The sequence below is a fragment of the Silurus meridionalis genome, chromosome 24, assembly GCF_014805685.1.
Source record: "Silurus meridionalis isolate SWU-2019-XX chromosome 24, ASM1480568v1, whole genome shotgun sequence".
Classification (NCBI taxonomy): Eukaryota; Metazoa; Chordata; class Actinopteri; order Siluriformes; family Siluridae; genus Silurus; species Silurus meridionalis.
This window is the reverse complement of record NC_060907.1, coordinates 19,456,848-19,475,529: the sequence shown is the minus strand read 5'-3', so window position 1 is coordinate 19,475,529 and position 18,682 is coordinate 19,456,848. Positions and strand designations below refer to the sequence as shown.

Below are 18,682 nucleotides of genomic sequence, written 5' to 3'. Positions count from 1 at the left end.
GGACTTTTCCCCCCATTGACCTTCATCTTTCTAGTCAGTGCCTCTGTAAGTGAGTTAACAATAAAACCCCCTGATTGAGCTGCACTGCCTCAGCACCATAGGCATTTATCTGTATTTTTGCTTTGATGATTTTTGCATGAGACAAACAATATCGAATGTTAAAACAGGAAATAAAGATTGGTGGTGAGATTGTAAAGCTCCACTCCAATCCTGTGAATTACAGCACCTACTGTGAACATGGTGATTAGACAGAGAGTCTGGACTTTAACATTTTAAACCAAAATCAGACACACAAACAACAATTCTACTTCGGTGTTCAGACAAAACCCGGCAGCTCGGACTCTCCTCCGGCGTTTCTCGGAGAGTTTGCTCCTTTAGAACACTAATCCAAATGTAAAAGTGGTTCCTCCTTAGCTTCTTATACCCGTCTAAATAGTTGATCTTTGGACTGAGGAACAGTTCCTATCAATTCATTCATGTTCCCCCTGGGCAGGTCCTTGAGGTCATCTGCTGTCAGATCGGGGGGTGGGGGATTGCCAAATTGTTTGGCAATTTGAATCTCAGCATTCCGAAGTGATGGAGGAACAGCTGGCGAGGACAGACAAAATTCCTAATTACGACGAATGCCGCTTCATGAAATTTCAATGGGTTACAATGTCATCCGATATCCAAAACTCGTCACTCTTTATTTCTTGTATTAAATAAATAAAGCTGGAATCTCACAAACATGGACATTCAATAATAATAATAATAATAATAATAATAATATTACTTGTTATTGTATTGTAAGCTGTATATTAAGTCGTTCTGCGACACGCTCTGCGTATCTCCTCGATGCATATTGAATCATATTGTACCCAAAACAGATTTGACTGAACCCACCTGGGGAACGAGGAACGCTTCAAACGGAAACATGGCTGTGACAGATAAGGCTGCGTAACGGCTCGCGTTCGCGGCTGCTGCGGAAGGATAACGCATTCCGCAATATGCATCTAGAAATGTTGTTTGTTTTCAGACCTGTAAACGAACTGCAGATAAAATCATATCAATGGCAGAGGGGGGATTAATAAAATAAAAAGGAGGGATAAACGAATGTATTGTCAGAATATTAAAAAAGACAGACGTGTCACGTTTTTTCAATAGCACGTTACTTCCATTCATTTGCAATTTCCGTCTCTCAATGCTGGTTAACGAATGTTGCAGTTGGAAATACAGGAGAAAAAGAGCCGAGTCTGATCTCTGAAGCTTTGACTTTCAATGAGCATCCAAAACTATGTGGTGTCTTCATGTGGCTTGGATGAAGTGCATTCTAGCACTTTACTACTGATTGGAAAAGTGACAAGTGACCACCGAACTGGGGGAAAAAAATGGGGAAACTATCATTCCAATAATCTCAGAGTATGGAAGATCATTAGTGGACGTTTGTCTCAGTCTTACCCCCAGTTATCCACCTGCTAAAAGCTCCTACATTGCAATGCCACATCGCCGCGGTCATTCTGATGCAAAAATGCACAATTTCCATGATTTATTTATTTATTTTTGCTCGCCGAGTCTCGATAGTGACCCAGGAGTGGAGCCATTGCTGTGATAAATGGGCCAAGTGTGTGCTTTGCAGCTTCTGTTTTGTCCCCTTTATTGGCTGAAAGACTCGGAGTCGGTGGTTCTGCATGCTAATCTGCTCCTTTGTCGCTCTCGAGGAAGTACACATGGACACGTCCATGCGTATGAATCTAGGCGACGAGCCAAAAACTGGTCGGCCAACACCGAATTCAAGCAAAGACTTATTGAAAATGCGAAAGAGAGCCTGCACAGGCTCACGCACTCACGTGTGAAAGGATATGGCTCGAGTCTGGAGAAAGCCAATGCATTTGAATCACGTGAAAATGCAACACCTTTCATTCCTTCCATTTTTTTTTATCAAAATTGTGAGCCAAAGTTCCTTTATGTCTGATGTAAAGGAACCCGGGCTTTGATCCATTTGATGTAGCTTTAGCTGTGTGTTTAGGTTCATTGTCCTGTATGAAGGTAAACTTCCTCTCAAGTCTCTCGAAGGACAATCTCAACTTCCGAATAATTTCCTGATCTCTGCTAATAATAACGGCTCTACTTACATGAAGCTACCACCACCATGCTTCGCGCTGAGGGAAAGCATCTCCTGTAGGTAGTAATTCAATCATTCCTTCATATTTTGTCAGTCTATATTTCCACCTGCTTTTATCCATTTGTTCTCGTTTTTCTTTCCTCGTCTTTTGAGGTCAGTCCAATTGTCCCCGAACCTGAAAAAAAACACATGCAGAACTGTAATTTAGCTGAAAGGACAGATATGGAACCACTTGACTCTCGTTACATCATCCTCTTCATCCTCTCAAATAAGCAGCGTTTTGCTGCCTAACGTTCGCATTGTGGAGAGACAATGTGAGTAATGAGACAGAACAAAGGTTTAAGAGGGTGCTGCGAGAAGGTGATAATCACTCTGGCAGGCTAATATCGCCGTCTCGTTAGCTTCCCGTGTCCTCCGGGTGTAACAGAGAGGAAGAGAGGGCAGTCATGGGCACTATTATTAACACAATTAAGCCGTTTTTTTTTTTTTATGAGAGCTCAGCGCTTTGATGCGGGCGCAACCCACTTTGCTGCGATTAAACGGTTACAAAAATGTTCTACACCTCCGAGAAATGATAGCTCATTTCAGAACGCTTTCATACTTTCCACAGTCTTATTACACCAATCAATAGAGTTATTTAATCAATATCAATTTTGAATCGGAAAATCAACAATAATCCACAGCTTTCAACAATGGATAGGGAGACCATTAATCAGAGAAGCAATCGGGAATAGACCAAATCCAATAGCGGTGAAATTGTATTCTATTATCCTACACGCAACATAATCACAAATTGGCGGCTCCATGGAAACAATATTTATTTAGTATGTCCACGTTTTCAAAACCTCTGAGCGATAATCGAGTTGCGAAACACGCAAGAACTGGATTCTGCTCTGATATTTAGACCTCGAATTCAAATAATGCAACCCTGACCAGGCAGTTACTAAGGATGAATGATCATCTATTTCAATTCATATCACACTGCTTACTCTTACTTTTCATTCTATAGTATCTATCTATCTATCTATCTATCTATCTATGAAACATACTATAAAAGTTCGATTCACTCTGTAAGACCAAACAAAACCCACAATTCCTGCATCCCAATCTTCAGACTTCCTTCCCTCCCAGAGGTCAAGTTAATTGTATTTTAATCCCCCCATTAACATAAAGCTATAAATCATATTCAAGTGATGCCCCAAGGTCCTGACTGTAATCAAAAACAGTGCCCTACAGAGCACGGACAGGAAGAAGTTCAGCACTAAGGCAGGAACGGAGATGTTTCAGGAGGGTAAAAAGGTCTTTAACCCCACGCTCCCTGCACACAGCACTTCCTGATTACGTGTCACATGGGTTTATAGTGTTTTCTGCGAAAGGGAATACAATGAGACAAGGCCGCATAGTGAACCCTGAGGCACTGCTTTACAATTATGCAGATTGGATATGAAGTATGTCTTAAGGTTAACAGATCAGGTACGAGAGGAGGCGTTGAGACTTGGGATTATTTGTTTATTGATTTTTGTAGCACGGACACGCCCTTTCAAGGGATTTGTAAAGTAAACTGTTAACCTCTTTATATTGGGGAGGAAAATACTGGGTTGTTAGAAGAGCATGTCCCCTGAAATACCACATTGATTTTGACCTTGCGAAGAACAAATGTTTTGAAGGACCGACACGGCAGCCATTGATTTAAGGAGGTTGGCATTTTTACTATTTTTTTTTTATCGTCATAAACTCATTTACACCCCGAAATTGCGCATTAAGTAAAATGGTCGAAGTGTAAAAGAGAATCTGAGGGAGAGGCAAGAGGAGATATGAGAAAATATATTATTTATTAGGGGGTTCTTTTAAAAAATAAATATATTTCGATGTGCAAAAAACAGGAAGTACAAAATGTAATGAGGTCAAACGGACCAAACCCTGACGTGAACTGAATCCTCCTGTGATTTGGAGGATTGAGTAAAAAAAAAAAACAACCGTCTGGTCAATTGGAATTAGGAACAATGTAGGATAAGTAGATAATGTATATATTTCCCAACATTTTATGAAAATGGTGTTTAAACATGGGATCTCTGGGGCTCATATATGGGGTTGAAATAATTCTCTCAAATATTAAACAGAAATGTCAAGGTCAGAGCTCGAACCAGGATTGGTTTTATGAAAAACTGAAAGGTTCCATTGTGCGGTTATTATAAATGTCCAAAACCACAAAAATAAAGAAAAGCAAAATTAGGAAGACTTAAATTTGGAGCTGGAAAAACAAGCCTATAGCTCAGAAAAAATACAAACATATAAAGTCTTTCTTTTGGGAAACCGCACAGGAAAGCAAAAAGAAAAACCTCAATAGAAAGCAAGACAGGGAACAAAACCATAAAAAAAAGGACAAGAACATCAAGAATTAACAAACTGACGAAAGAGGGGAACTCAAATAGACGCAGACAATGAGCTACAGGTGGAGATAATTAGTAATCCTGGAAAGTGCAAAGGACCACACTGGCGACATCTAGTGGCAAAACAAAAGAAAGACAAAGAAAAAAACCTGGTTATTGACCCAGAAAAGTCAGATCTGATTAGATATTTGGTGGACAATGATAAAAAAAAAAATAACAATGATAAGGACACACACTGTCATCATTTGAAATGAAATTGACTGATTCTAAGCATATGCATTGGTTTGACGTGTATTATCGGACAGGAAGGAGCTGATTGGGACAAATGGATTGATGCACATGGCTCAGGGACTTTCTCTCCGAGTCGTTTTTCATATTTTATTCATGGCCCCGTTCTTATTTTTATTCACTCTGAGATTTCCATCCTCTTTACTTTTAGCTTCTGGAGCCCTTGGGTTTATTTGGAAATTGGAAAATCGTTGAATTTCCAGCTCTTTATAAATAATTTCCTTCTCAATTTGTTGTTGTGTTGTAGTTAATTGTCCTCTCATCTCTCTATTATTGTTACATGCTCTGCTTTGCTAAATCTTGGAGGAGGAAATACATATATATATATATATATATATATATATATATATATATATATATATATATATATATATATATATATATATGGATCATCAGATAGAGAAAGACAGAATGATATTTTGATCATTACTTTAGATTTAGCAGGATTGCCTGCTGAGAATAGTTTCTACATGAATTTGTTTTTTTCTCTTGTTGATTAATATTCATAATCCAAATTGTTGCAGGTCAGCAGGTAATTTCTGACAGACATTCAGGAAACGTGGCTAACATTTCTCTCAGTCCGTTTCATTTAGCTAACGTTTTTCAGCTAAAATGGCACACACCTTATCTCAGAAAAAACAAGATGCAATAATTAAAGAAAAGCAAATATATATACAGTGGAACCTCGGAGCTCGCGAGGGTTAGGGACCAAGACCGGTCGCGAGTTCCGAATTTTCGCGACCTTTTGATACGCCCCTTCCAACCCAGTAAAAACCCAAAGAACACTATACGAAATCGATTTAAATGGGTAAATAACACTATTTTACTCCATACATAATAAAAATAGTTTTAAAGCATTTTTTAGGCTATTTTAATGAGATAAACCTTGATTAGAAATGTTAAAACTAGCGTTTTGAGCAGCTCGCGGTTGATCACGAGCCGATCTGAATGAGAGTCGGAATGAAAGGCGCTAGCATGCGAGGTCGCGAGCGCTGAGGCCGCGAGCTCCGAGGTTCCACTGTACACCGTGCTGTTGGGGTTTACCCTCATTATCAATGTGAAGAGAACCTTTTTACATGCGGAACACAAAATATGAGTTCCCTCAGGAAGGTATTAAGTGACGGACCACAAGTTTGTTTAGTCTCCGCCTCGCACTTAGAGCTAATTATAATTGTAAAAAAAATGATTATTGCTAAACTTGAAAACATCAACAATGCCAGAGGTATAAAAGAAACTAGAGTTAGCGCAGTGTCACTGTGGCTACTGTGCGTACTGGAAATACGATTTGTAGTGAGGCGAAAAGAGATTTTCACCATGACAGAAAACGAGTGTCAGCTAGGTACCAAACCGTGAATTATGTACACTGTTATACCCATAATGTGTACTATTATAAACTTGTTTAGGTGCAGTCATTTAGCTCCCAACTTCCAGCTCAAACAACAGGCTCATCGTACCAACTGACTTCATGGTTTCGACTAGTTCCGAATATTTCTTGAAGATTGCACTGGTAGTAGTCCATGGTAAAGGATAAAGTCGTAGAAAGGCCCAAGTGAGAAGAGCATCAGTGCCGGAGATCCAGGCAAGATCAATAAAATCATCCGCAAAACATAATCAGACACAAACTGGACAGAATGGAGACCGTGAGGGATGACAGGTCACTGAACAAACACCTGTCAATCATGGCAAATCCGTCCCACTCACTACATGATCCCGTACAGAGGCAGAGTTCATCCTCCAACAGATTATTTCAGCGTCGTCGTTCGAGAAATCGCTCACCATATGCCATTGCTCTGTACAATGACTCACCTCTCTGTAACAGATGCTAATAGTAACTTATATACACATCACTGTCACTTTCTGCACACATACACAAACACAGACAAATTGCACATCTGATTTCTTCTTCTTTTCTTTCTTTTTGAATTGCCGGTTTGCGCTCTGTTTTTTTATGTTGCATCATCTGCAATATTGTATTTCTTTCGTAAGTTACAATTATTTTATTGCATTCGTTTCTTTTCCCCTTCTACTGTTTGTGTAACCTGCTGCTGTAACACAATCATTTCCCTCACGGGATCAATAAAGTATATTTAAGTCTAAGTCTAAGAAGAAAGCTACAAAAAGATTCTAAAGGCTTTAGAAATTCCTCTGGGTATTGTTCAGAGTATCACTAAGAAGTGGAAAGCATATGGTACCACCAACACATTGCCTAAATAAGAGGCTTAAGACTCAGCTAGGAGGACATTGACCACAGAAGCTACCAAAAGTCCAAAAGCAACTTTGAAGGACTTACAAGGACTTACAAGGCTTAATGGCTGGATCTGGTTGGTCTGTACATGTGTCAACTGTCTCACAAGCTTTACATTAAGCTGGTTTAAATATCAGGGTGGCAAGAAAAATGCCTTTTCATACTTTTGCTATGCAAAACACACCTGACGACTGTAAAGCCATCTGATGAGGCCAAGATTTACCTTTTGAGACCTCAAAATGTTTGGCAAAAAGGCAAAACACAGCACACCAGCCAAAACCCACCATACCTACTGTGAAGCATGGTGGTGGCAGCATTATATTATATGTTTCTCCTTTAAGTGATGACTGGGGAATAGCCAGGATTGAAGAGAGAAAATGGATACTGAATATAGGCAGGTCATTCACCTTCCACCACAAAATTGATCCTAAACATACCTGCAAAAGAACAAAACAGCAGTTTATGGATAAGAAGGTGAATGTTGTTGAATGTTTAAAGTTGGTACTAACATCTGCAAAAAGATTAATGGCTGCAATCAAAGGCAAAGTGTGGCTCGATGAAGTATTAAATCAGGGACTGAGGACTTTTTCCAACACTTATTCTTTTTTGTTATTCTGTTTTAAATTTTTTTTTTCATAATCTTCAGAACTATTGCCTCTTTCTTTCATTAGTCTGACGTGATTCGAGAATAACTGTGTAACTGTTGCTTTTCTGACCATGTGTGTTACCACGTCTGCGATTTCATCGCGGACAGCAAATTAGGACTAAGAGCAAACGGGAAATTTGGTGCGAGACTGGCCGCAGAGACGTTTGACACGACATGCGTTTTGACATACGGCGAGTCGTTGGAGGTGTTTACAGCACCACGTGCACTTTAAGAGAGATCAGAAAGACCTCCGACGAGCTCAATCCCCTAAAATTTAAAAATAATTCTGCAAATCGTGCATGATGATCGTCGGAGAACAAAGCGCATGGTCTCATTTCAACACCCCCGCAGACTTCGCCCTTTTCCCGAGTATGAAGATCCGGCTCAAAGGTCAACGTTTTGATTAGGACATCCAGCGTAAATCAAAGAAGATACTTGACAGAACCCAGAAGAACACTGGGACTCTGTATTGTTGTACAAAGGACTATTTTGAAGGTGATGATACCACCTCGTATCTGTTGTATGTGAGCACTTGAAGATGGATGTTTTTAATTTCAAGTCAGATCAAGTCAGAAGTTCTCCAAGATGTCATCTGTACCTAAATTATTCATTTCCCAGTCAGAGTGGACAGACAGGAAGAGTTATCAGGACCCTAGATGAAGAGCATGAGGTCTGACGTGACTGAAAATCTTAGACATTTTTAGACATCATGTTCGATTTCATACCAGGAAAACATAAAGAAACAGGTCGAGCGCTGAAAAAAAAAAATGACGTAATACATAGATTTTTATTGCAATCCAGAAACAACATCCTGATCCTTGTTTTCTGAAGATCTCTCCCTCAGCATTTGGACCAGGGGACAAGAAAAAAAGTTAAGCGATTAACGAAGGTGGAATGCAGCACACAAAATGGTGACCCGGAGAATCTTCAATTGCCACGCTCTTACATCACTGTATCTCTTCGGTGACAAATGAACAGATGAGTTTATTGAAATAAATAAATGCTGCAGTGGCTGTAATTCCCCCTGTTGCTCTTGATTTCACTTCGTACCAGATGTGCAACACCGAAATGCAATCACAGCCTTGAGCTGTACACAGAGGTGTGGTTGCAATCCAAGATGGGTGTCAAACATCAATTTCCAGGGCTCTGAAAAAACCTTCTTGAATATGAGTAGAAATTCTGTATTGATAAAGTTTGGTTCAATGGCAGCAAAATTGTTTGAGATGAAACATTAAGGTTCAATGGCAGCAAAAATGGCATTTGATTATTAAAACATACACATGAAGAAAGGCACTTTATATTTGTCGCATGTACTTTACAGCGCAGTGCTTTCTTCGCGTATTGCTGTGTTTTGTAGGAAGTTTGGGACAGAGCATAAAGTCAGCCATTTTTTTAGCACCTCTGGAGCACAGAGGGGTTAAAAGCCTTGCTTAAGGGCCCCAGAGTGGCAGCTTGGCGATACCAGGGTTTAGACCTCAACCTTTCGAAAACTCAGCCTTAAGCACTGAGCCACCACTTACGCAAAGCCCCCTAACAATCCACACTTGTTTTTGCTCTAACCAATGTGGTTTACCTCATGAAGCACAATGTGAAGGACAGGTTTAATTCCTCTAACACATGAGGTGTTATATTTTTTATATATAATTTAAAAAACGTGGTGAAAGTAGAAAAAAAAAGGGCCTACAAATCTGGAAAACAGTAAACCCAGTAGGAGGATTAAGCACAGTGTAGGACACGGCACAGCACCTCGAACTGCATGCCCACTCAATCATCTTGATGATCCCTAGATTTGTCCTGTTTTAATCCGTCTTAATCCACAGCTCTTCTCTCATCAGTCGATATCCTTCAGTCTGCTTTACCACTGACGCAGCGTGCAGAAGGGAGATTCCTATGTGCCGCTTGTTGCATTTGGTGGTATGTTTTGCACTCTGCCTCTATTTAATTAATGACCTGGACTCTCTTGTAATGACAGCTTGACATGGCTTCCTTCTACTGCTGTGATAAATGGACCTGATTGTCGCTTTGCATCCTTAGCCTAGCTTTTTTGTTTTATTATTTTTTTCTTCGTCCTCTTTTATGCTAATGATGTTGATTCAGCAATGAAAACTGCACCAAAACTGACCCAGCAATATGTTTGTGGTGTGCTGCGAACATTTCCAGCACCCAGGGAACGAGGCGACGGGGGATACGGTTGCTTAATTAGACCGCCTAGTATTGATCAGGCAGAGGTCAGAAAACCTGAAAGCAAGCGCGAGTTAACAGCTCCTGTCATCGTGTCCTATTAGTACACAGACCCAAGACGTACAGAAGTATTCAGGTTTGGTCTTCGGTGCATTTCAATGCTGTTTCAATGAAAGCTTGGGAACTTGTTTGCTAATGAGAGAAGCTCTGCGACGATCTTTTTTCTATTTTTTTCCAGACTGAAAGTTAGTACCAGTCCTAAATCCTGTACTATTGCTCACAACTATAACTCGTATGTAGACATTTTCGCAGACCACAACAAGCGGTCTTACAGTATTTGCAGTGGACATGCAGTGGATATCGAAAGTCTACCCACTCTTATGAAATTGCAAAATATAGAGACAGGAGTAACAACAACATAAATATCAAGACTTGTTACATCTTTAATGTGATCTTCCAACAAACAAAAATCCAGAGAGAGATTGGGAAAATGATATTTTGAATTGGGAACATTTTTAATAACTGTGAGACTTAATTGTTAAGTCAGGAGGCTTTTTTTTTGTCATTTCTACTATACACAGTGGTTCACAGTACGCAGTAAAAACGAGACAACGTTCCTCCAGAACCCGGGTGGTACATTAAACAACATAGAGCTACAACACAACACAACACAACACAAAGCTACATAAAGTACATTGAGTGCAAACAGTGCAGAAGAAAAACAGTACAGACAGACAGTACACATAATACAAGATCAGTAAACCTAGTGTATACTTTGAATATACAGTATTGTGCAAAGAGAACTATAAAGACTCTTTAGTAGCAATTAGCAATCCGAATTATCCAAAAGTATCCATTCAGTCACCACAAACTGTGCTATGGTATGACTTTTTAGCCAAAATTCAAAAAAGGTAAGTTTGGTGCAAAGCTAATACTGAGCATCATCCAAGGAACACCATATTAATAGTGAAGCATGGTGGGGGTAACATTTATGCTCTGGGGCTGCTACTTTTCAGCTGAACCGGGGACACTTTTCAAGATAGATGAAAAAAAAAATCTCTGAATATCATTCTTTTTGCAGAAAACCTTCTGTCATCTGTCCAAAAGCTAAATATTAATTTTACATTTCAACATAACAATGACCTAAAGCACATATCAAAACCGCTCAGCCGGATCCCAAACCTCAATCCATAAAACCTATGGAATGACCTAAACAGCGGTGATCTCTTTGCAATTTGAAAGAATTTGAACTTTTTGCAAAGAATAGAGACTTATTGCTGTAATAAAGGCCGAAGGTGCTTCCACAAAGTATACACTGGAGACTTATGCAACCAGGGTTGCAACCAGGTGTTGTAGGTTTTGTGTTTTGCATTTAAAATGTTCCCAATTATTATTTTTTTTACCTCTGAACAGGATTTTTTACTTCTGACAGAAATGTTCTGGAAGTTTGGAATAGAAACCATCAAAATAAAAGCTGAAAGTAATGTAGAATATGTCCACATTTTTTGCACCAAAGAAATGAATCTTTACCAGAATTTCTGTTGAAATGGTATATGTGATTTTCATAGTTGTTAAACTTTCTTGTTTCTCTGCCAACCATGAATAGAGGCTTCTGTACCTCATTGCAAAATTCTGCCATGTTTAATGTTTCATTCTCTCAACCTCAATGTGGTTCTGTTTGACCGGTACCTATGGCGAAACCTGCTACACATACACACAAGCTCGCTTATCTTCACACTGTGCAGGTGTGTGTTCTCCCTGAGAAGGTCTGAATTCAATCTCATTCAGAGCCCTTAATTCTATAAACATGACCACAGGGGTCTGTCTTTCCCCCTCATACTGCCTCCTACCTCCATTATCATATTTGTTTAGACATGCTTGTCGTATTCCTTTCATTTTCCTCCTGCTCCTTCCTTTCAATTTTCCCCTGCCTGTCTCACTCTTTTGGTGATAAATAGCCCCATGCAGGGTGTGTAATAAACACAGCCTTCATTATTATGGAAGTCGTTGTCGTCTCCACTCTCTCATCATCTCCATCATCCATCCTGTGCGTGATTATTATTATTTTTTTTAAATGAATCGCAACTGCTTTTCCACACTTCTCTGATTAAAAGAGTGCGTCGTTTCTCTCTCTCCTTTCTCGCTCTTAGTTACACGGAAAGATCTAGGAGGAAGATGGTGGGCTTAAATGAATTGTTTCGACATGAATAAAATTATCTTTGCGCTCTCTCTCTCTCTCTCTCTCTCTCTCTCTCTATCGCTCTCTCTCTTTCTTTTATTCGAACCAGAGATCGCTGCAACTTGCTTTCTTTTATGCGTTTCGGTATGATGGAGTTAAGACAAAACACTTTTGCGGGTGGGAATTAGAGACTGAGTCGTGTCTAATTAATTGACTTGGATTAAGTCTACGTTAATAATAACGTTAAATAAATAATAAATAATAACGTTAAACCCCTTACAAAAAAAAAAAAAGAAAGACTGGAATAAAACCCAACAGACTCGCAAAGAAACCATAAAGGATGGAGGGGGGGTGGGGGGGTGTTGTGTCTCAGCATTACTTAATGTAGGATTAAAAGTAGTAAGTAATGTAGGATCACGAGCTGCTCTTACGCAAAAGACCAATTCACAAGAGCAACAATGAAATATCCATAGGGGGGATGACGGGGTAATAACCTGAGACAGCATCTCTGCATTTGTTTGGTAATGTTAACATACGAGGTGGTATCAAAAACGTCTCGAGACCGACGGGGCCAGCTGGCGCTATTCTGACCCCGTGCATTACAACATTTGTGATTTCATCACGGACAGAAAGTTAGAACAAAAGGCAAATGTGAAATTCCGCATGAAACTTGGCAAATCTGCCACACAGACATTTGACACGATGTACATTTGATATACGGTGATGCTGCAACCAGTCGTTCAAGAGCGGGATATATCACTGGAGGACCCCGACCCCTGAAATTTTCAAAACCATTCGGCAGCTTGTGCTCGCAATTGTCTGGTAAAGTTTAATTTATTGTGCGGACAATAATCAGCGCTAAGCTTTAGCCTTGAGTGCGCTTGTGCACTTGTCTCCGTGTCTTTGACTGCCTCTTAGCAGTTTGAGTTCCTGTAGCTTCTCGAATAGCTTATTATGGATTAGGGTTTCCTGATATCCAGCATACTACACTACTGCTGCCTGTGAGCTGAAAAAGCAGTCAGGAATGTGCAACCCCGAAGCTAGCTAGCGTGTCTCAGCCCAGGAAAGGGTTTGTTCCCACTTCCAGACCAGTGAATACGAGCGGTACCACTGGATTACAGCCTCTGAGGAGCGCTGCAGACAGTTGAGGTTGTAGTGTAGAGGTTTGGAGTCTTAAATGGGTTTCTTGCTTTAGTAAAATGGTTTTTACCCTCCATACGTGAAATGTCTCTCTGGTGGATTAAGTTGGGTATGTCCCCACTAAAGGCCCAGGTACCAAATGCACGGCCGGCCACTGTAATGTATATATGTATATATATATTACACTGTATACACAAAATCATTTGATTGTGATTTAATACCCAAGCAGAGAGACTGAGTCGTGTCTAATTAATTGACTTGGATTAAGTCTACGTAAAAAAAATAAAAATAAAATTAAAGACTGGAATAAAACCCAACAGACTCGCAAATCTTTAAAGCAAAGAAACCATAAAGGACGGAGGGGGAGGGGGGAAATCACAGCATCACTTAATGTAGGATTAAAAGTATCACGAGCTGTTCTGTTCACAGATCACAGAACTTTATGCTAGTGGGAGTACAATTACACTATAAGCCCTTTGTTGAGCTGAGGATCTGCCTTTAAGGGAATTTTGGAAATGCTGCACGTATATTAATTCAAGCGGATTATGTTAATTAGACGGCTAGATTTTTTGTTTTTTTTTAACAAAGACCTACAGTCTTTGTACAAAGGCCAGGACACCTGACTATTACACCAATAGGGACTGTAATAACATGGCATTTTAAACACATATACATTATGTAATTAAAGTCGGTCCCCCAACAACCCCCAAAACTTGCTAGATTTCTAGAACATTTTGGAGTGTTTCTAAAGGAATTTTTGCCCATTCATCCAATAGACCATTTGTGAAGTTGGACACTGATAGTGCAATATAAGACCTTACTTGCATTCTTAATGCCACTCAAATTCTTCCACAACAATTGTATTATGAAGCTTTTTTATCTACCTGTTTGTCGTTTACTGTACCACCCACTGCCCCCAAATACCAAAGGTCTATTTTCATGCTTAACGATTACCAAGGTGTTATTCCTTAAATGCTGCCTGCTAACACTCCAAACACATCTTCAGGGCTTGAGGACAAATTTGTTGGTTTCTTCATCACGCCAATATTTCTAAAACGCCTCAGTTTTATCTAGATGCAGTTTCCCTTTCCTCGGAGATTCACGATTATAATGAGCTTGCAATTAAGATTTCTGTCTGATGACTCTTTTGTGGAGATCGTGCTTGCAAGCAATAGTTAATGAGATTTCAGGCACTGGATGTCGGGTTACAGTTTTATTTTCAGTCCCCGTTTTTTAATTGCCTAGAAAATCAGGGCACCAAAGCAGTTGTTTTTAGACGTAAGTATTTCAGTAAAAAGACTGTATGAGCTGTCTGTGGATTAATGTTTTATTATTATGCTGCAAAGTCATTTGACGGTTTCATTTCATTCGAAAGCAAATAAAAGTTTGTGGCCAAAAGTGTGTTAGTTTTAAAACTGATATCACCAGTAAAACTAAAACATTTGTTCACCAACTTATATACATTTACATACTCGACAATAACTTCAGATACAAACGTAACATTTTCTTGGATTTATTGCCATACAATATGTCAGGGATCCTCCTGCCACACCCACTCCGCGGCTCTCTCTCAGCCGCTCCCGGTGCTAATCGCCGACACCTGTTCCGCATTACCTGGTCCCCTTTATAACGCCACGCTCCGACCTCACTCGCTGTCGGATCTACTAGATGGCTATAGTGACCTACCGGATTCCTGACCGCCAGCTGGTTCATGCTCCTGGTTCTGTGTTTGAGCATTACACCTGCTTTACAGATCCCACATGCCTTCCAGATTCTACCCGCTTTACGGATCCTACCGGCTATACGGTATATACCCGCATTCTGGTTTATCTCCGTGTTGCGGTTATTAACTCTCCTGTTTATGTTTTAAACTTTAATAGACTATGATTGAGTTACTCCCGCTTCCCATGCCTGCTCGCTGCCCTGACACAATATACATAGTGTTGTGGCTAATACAAAGCTCCTTATCTTTATTACAAATGTCTTGTCAGTAAATATTTCAGTAACACTAGAATTACTATAGAAACAGTGACGTGTCTGAACAAACACATCGATATAAACTGCACTCGGAGCAAAGACAAAATATCATAAATCCGATTATGAGGGAATTTGTGTAAAGCATGCTTCGGGTGGATCTGTTTCGAGGCATATCATTGCGTCGGTTTATTTAAATCCGAAAACACAATACAGTATGATCTGCATGTAAGTCGGATTTCTAAGAAAACGTGACAGCTGACGTTTTTTTTAACCCAGACGGCAAACTATTTTGTGAGGTAATAAACGTCTGGCGGTATCAGGGGAATCACTTTCGGATTTTGTGTCGCTTGCCAAAAACAGTTGGGTAGTCGGATAATTGTTTTTTTTTTTTATATAAAATGCTTTTTCCTTTTTGAAGAATTTACACTGTAATTTTTGTCACTAACAGATCAGAGATGAACGACAGATATAGCAGTAATCTACGAATATCGTAGTAAATGGGAATAAAGCAAAGGATGCAACTTTAAATGAAGACGGATCACATCGTCAGAAGGTGGATGGAATTTTTAAATAACAACTCATTCGAAGGCACCTGAAGGTATGAAGTTATCAATGTTTCCATCAATTACACAGTTTAAAACGCATACAAACAGAGTGAATTTTCTTTTGTTGGAATGTTTATTATATCAGTTATAGAAGAAGTTTCCTCCGGTTTCCCTCACATGCACACCCCCACCACCAACCACCATTCTTCCTTTGCACATCCCAGTCATAATAGGAAGTTGGGGTCAGCCATGATACAGCGCCCTCTGGAGCACAGAGGGATAAGTGCCCTGCTCAAGGCTCTAAGATTGGTATCTTGGCAACACTGTGGCTTGAACCCCCCGACCTTCCGATCAATAACTTAGAGCCTTAACTACTGAGCTTCCCTTAATCCCGCAGCAGTCACTTTAGCCCCACCTACACAAAGTACCAATGACGGAGCTTCTGAGGACAGGAGCCGTTGTCGTTCAGGCCAGACTAAATGAAGTCATTCGGGGGATATTCGATCTTATTTGCACATTAATTCCTCTACAGTAGCGCATAACTTACTGCTTGGCTCTTTAGCTGAACATGTTCTGCTGAGTGGAGAAAAGAAATCAGAGCCAAAAATGTATGAGAATTCCCGATCGAACGGCAGCACTTTTACAGACCAAGCAGCGCAAGAGGCATAAACGGGACATTGTCCCATGATTTCTATGCCATCCCTCCATCACTGCTGAAACATGCGAAGCTAATCGTCTTACAGGGAAAAAAGGGGCGCTATTTATTTATTTTTTAATACAAAATTGTCATTTTTCCATCCCAGAATTCTCCCCTGCAGCTCCAGTTGATTTTTTTTCCCCAATCAGTGGCTAAACACTAATGTCTTAGCTGTTAAACACCCTACTCTCCTACACTCATAGACTTTTAGCATGCTTTCAATCACTAAACAGGGTGCGTAGTCATACTGATCCTTTCACTCAAATCTTTTCATCATCTACATCTACCACCCCCCACCCCCCCCTCAATTCTTGCTCCTCTTTAGCTAATTTTGCTTGTTTACTTTTTTAGTTTGCTGCCACTCGAAGCAGTGAGGGATGAAAGGTTTTTTTTCTCTCTTTTCAGTCGAAGGACTTAAGGGGTGGAGAGAAACGAGAGCAACGAACTCTAGCGAAATATGCAGATGTTGTTTTGGTCGGCGGGAAGAAAAGCGTTAAAAAAGAAAAATAAATTATCTAAAAATCAACGGCGTACATCTCTGGCATCCAGTAAACAACAGATCCGACTGATGTCTTGAATGCGGAATCTTACAGCGAATACGTGCTTGGGCGCAAATCTTTATAATGATGGCCACATTCCAAAGAGCATTCCGACGAAGTGTTCAACAAAGACTTTACAGTTCGGTAGCATCCAACAGATCGCTGTAGAGATGCAGGAAATACGTCCGGTAGTGTGTCCGGTAATGATATTGTCATATAAAAGTGAAAAAAATATAAAGACGCCTGAAACCTCGAAGGTCACAGTTCCTTACCCGGATGAAATAAATCTCGTTCTTCCTTTCTGTGTGGTGCTTTACGAGACGTCGGTGGTGTGCTGGAGCAGGTGCTGAAGGTGAAGATGTTATCTTTAAATTGCTCTTGTCTGTGCTGCTGAGTGGAGATCAGCTCTTGAGGATGGATGTCTGAGGGCATCACCTTCAGCTACGAAACTTCCTGACATCCAAAAAAACAGCAAGTTACAGTTCCTCTTTCTATGAAGGAGAAAAGAATGAGCTGGCAGCTGAAATCCCAGTTTGAGCCCAAACGAGTAGCTTAATGCTGATGCTGAGAAAGATGGCATGTGTCTTGAAGGACTGACAGCAGCAGAAGGTAAAAGGAAAATGTTTTGACGGGTGTATAGTTACGATCAGTCCGTAGGAGGTATTTGGGGATGCCATTTGACACAGGGTGCTTTTCTGCTTCCATATATATCGTCTTTGCTCATTTTACCACGAGCGCCAATAATAGCGAAGGCCACTGTGATGGTTTCAAGGCAAGTGCAGATTTAAAGATATTCACATATCAATAATGCTCAATTTTTTCCACCGTGATGTATATGGATGAAAAATAAAAACTTTATTTATTGAAATTCAAAAATCAGCCCATTAGGCCTGGAGTTTGAGGAGCTCTTCGCTAACAGCTGACCTTCACTCGGCCCCTCGTTGATTCTTATTAAGTGATTCGAAACCGCTGTTGACTGTTATGGATGGACAGACACTGATGAAAAATGGCCGAATCCTATTCGGCGGATTCATTAACACGTTTAAGAGCAGTAAATTCTTTTATGAGTGGCGGTTTGGCTGAAGCTCAGTCAATCAAATCTACAGCCAGTGTGTTGAGCCGTGATTTAGAGGCGTAATTCACGCTCTTAATTGGGTTCATTAATCATTCGGTTCTCATGGGAGGGGGTGGGGGTGGGGATGTTTGAGCAGATTGAAATAAAAAAAAATAAAAAATGCTTGACTGTTATCCAGTGCATGAAGATTTACTACATGTATTAGCAGCAATAAATAAATAAATAAATAAATAAATAAATAAATAAATAAATAAAACCTAACGAGTCTACATGCTAAAGTTTGGTTTAAGTTCCTCGCCATCTTTTTTTTCTTTTTTTTTTTTTACAGTTTACAGGGCAGTGTGTGTGTGTGTGTGTGTGTTTGATGTTCTTGACTTAAAGTAGCTAGTTTGTAGTTTAGTATAATAAATAATATAATAATTAATAATAATATAATAAATAAAGTATAATAATAGAATAATAAATATAATTGAAATGCATTTTTCCATTCCAAACATGAATACACGCACATTGCCTTTTCTACTTTTCTAATTTAAACACTTATTAAAAAAAAATTAAATAAAAAAATAAATAAAATAAATTAATTAATTAATTAATTAATAAAAAAAAGTACATCCTTTAGATTCTTCCTATTTTAAAATTGCCCCAGATTCAGATGAAATAAATAATTCAGTTTCAC

The 18,682-nt window shown here is 39.6% G+C and overlaps 1 long non-coding RNA gene across 1 annotated transcript; it reads left to right on the top strand.

Moving 5' to 3' along the window:
• The first annotated feature begins 9,466 nt into the window (after positions 1-9,466).
• On the top strand, positions 9,467-18,123 carry LOC124378231. The gene is made up of 3 exons (XR_006924185.1): positions 9,467-9,584; positions 15,596-15,745; positions 16,795-18,123. It is a non-coding gene; the product is annotated as an uncharacterized LOC124378231 (long non-coding RNA).
• Positions 18,124-18,682: the final 559 nt, after the last annotated feature.